Raw genomic sequence first — 2,715 nt, forward strand, 5'->3', positions numbered from 1 at the left:
CACTTGAAAATCTTGTGTTAAGATGATTTTCAAATCTTTAGTCTAAAACTTGAATCTAAAATTAATATGCTAGATATGTATTCTAAGGAGATAACAAATTCTTTTTCTTAATACCTATAAAGAGCTGCCTGGTTACCCTTAGTAAGGACCTACATCCTTTGGCTTTTAGTAGAAAAGCTCTCTCCTGATGATCCACATTCCTTTCAGTAAAAGCAGCTTCTTCTTCCTCAAAGGTTCAGCTTTTTACTCTTCAGAAAAGTGTCATATCTATGACTTAACTTTGAGTGTTCAGTTCCCCTCCCCTCTTTCTCATCTTTATGACTTTCTTCTCCCCTCCAACCTCCTTACACAGGTCTTGGTTCTCCTTTGCCTATAAATCTTTTTCCCCCCTTTATTTTCCATTTAATCACTTCCTTTTTAATTAAACAAGCAATTCATTCTCTTTGATAACCTTTGGAGTGTCTCAAGCCTTTTTCAGGAGGGAAACTCATAAGTTTAAGTGTAGCTAGAAGTTAATTGATCTTGATAAAAACACAAGACAACTCTTGTGGAAAGAGTATGGAAATATCATCCTGATGAGCAATAGATTTTCAAGCAAACTAGAACTTATTGAAGAAACAGAGAACCAGAAAGGTTATGAGACTTACCCAAGATCTTAAAATAGAGGGTAGTAGTGTCAGGACTTTTGACATTAAATCTAATTCTCTCACTCTACACCAAGTTTTTAGATATATAATCAGGTACCCAAGGCAATGTTCTATTGAGGTATATGTTGCTTGCTACCATGAATGAAATAATGAATGAATGAATGGATGGATGGATGAATGAATGAATGAATGAATGAATGAATGAATGAAAAGAATGAAAGGAAAAAGCTCAAGTATCTATAAAATAAATTCTGTCTTTGGAAACTTCTGAGCTCTTCTAGCTTTTCCTTTTGCTTCTTCAGTAATGTGCTTCTATAATACTTTCTGGTTCTTCTCTCACACTCCTCCTACTCTCTTAATATGATTAAAAAGGAAAATGTTGTGGGGGAAAAGGATTTATGTCTATCATCTACAACTTAGTGTAATTTTCTTTTGCACTGATTACCAATTTCAAGTCATTCAAACCTTATATAATAGCTAGGTATTACTGTTAGTTACCAAGGTAATCCTATCTACCAAAAGAACTTGTGTAACCCAAAGCCCATTGGTAGGGAATTCCTTCACTAACGGTAAAGATCAATGCCATCACCTCCATGGGCAGCATTGGCAAGAGCAGGAAAGTTCCAGTCTCTTCACTCCCTTCAGATCTTCTTTGAGTTCTCTGAGTTGTTTTGGGCCCTGTAGTTGCTTTGGGCACTTGTGGCCTCCACTTTCAAGTGGGAAAGATTGAGAGAGGGTGAGAATCAAAATTAACATTCAAATACTCCAAGTATTACATTTAATAAAATTTGTCAATAATAACTAAAATAAAAAAAGCTAGAGTAAAAGGGCCACTAACTAAGCTGCAGTCACAGGAAAAGAGAGAGAGCCGGAGTTACAGCCAACTATATACAAAATGTAACCGCACAAAGTGGTGGAGAGATTAAAAGGAATTCTAGGAAATACTAAAGGAATTCTGGGGAACTTAGTTCAAGGGTACAAAATTTCCACTTATAAAAGAGCTAACCCCACTTCACACTGAAGGGAAAGGTACTAAAAAGTCATGCCTTTTCTGTCTCCCTTAGAACTCCAGGATACCCCCCCCCATACTACCTTGTGGCAGACAGTCCTTGCTTCTCAGGAAAATCTAACTCATCCTGCCACCTCTGTACTCTCAGTCTAGGAGTGCTAAGAAAGTATTAAGCTCTCTATTATTCTCTCAGAATCTATCTCCCAGCTTCTTCTCACTCACACTCGCTTCATTAGTGAGAAAGGTATGATTAGTTTATATTTTTTTTCCAAATTGAATTTGCTTTTGAATCCCCATCTATCAGAAAACCCTACCTGCTCCCTAGGCTAACTATTTTAACTGGGCTGGAAAATATCATATGACTTTGACACAGTGGAATCAGGAGTGCAAGTAAAAGAACCAACATGCATGGACAGCATCAGCAATGGTTTTAGAATGAAGTCAATTAAAAAATATTCAGTAATGCATAATCCAGCCTCTAACCTGTGCTCATAGTTTCTTCCAGACACAGACATTCTTTAACCTTTTTATCACCATAGACCAAATTCAGGAGTTTTAGGGCCCAGCTGTTTTCCCAGCTGCTTCTAGCCCAAAGAATAAGAAACACATAATTCAATGTATTTAGTCCATCTAGGGCTGCTCCTACTGAGAGTGAGCAAAAGATTATCCTAATGAAGTCACAGTTCCCAGCTGATGCATGACTAAAAGCACCCAATAGGTAGATTAAGGACTGAGGAACTTTAGATCTTGGCTTTATTTCCTCTTTACAGCATAAGAATGTGGACCAAGAGCTTTCAGTGCAAAGTTCATTTGTCTCCCCTTTTGGTTTTTATTTTTCTGTCAGCTGCTCTGCTTAAGTCATGCTTCCAGCCTATCCCAGCTTACCACTACTCCCTGATCTAGCTACTGCCCAAAGGCATATCATAAAGAGAAACCAGTATCACATTATCGCATGCAGAGTAAATCTTTTCCAGCCCACATCCAGGTCATTCTTGCCTTCTTCATCAATCTATCTTTATTTCTCTCTCTCTCTCTCTCTCTCTCTCTCTCTCTCTCTAT

The sequence above is a fragment of the Gracilinanus agilis genome, chromosome X, assembly GCF_016433145.1.
Source record: "Gracilinanus agilis isolate LMUSP501 chromosome X, AgileGrace, whole genome shotgun sequence".
Lineage (NCBI taxonomy): Eukaryota > Metazoa > Chordata > Mammalia > Didelphimorphia > Didelphidae > Gracilinanus > Gracilinanus agilis.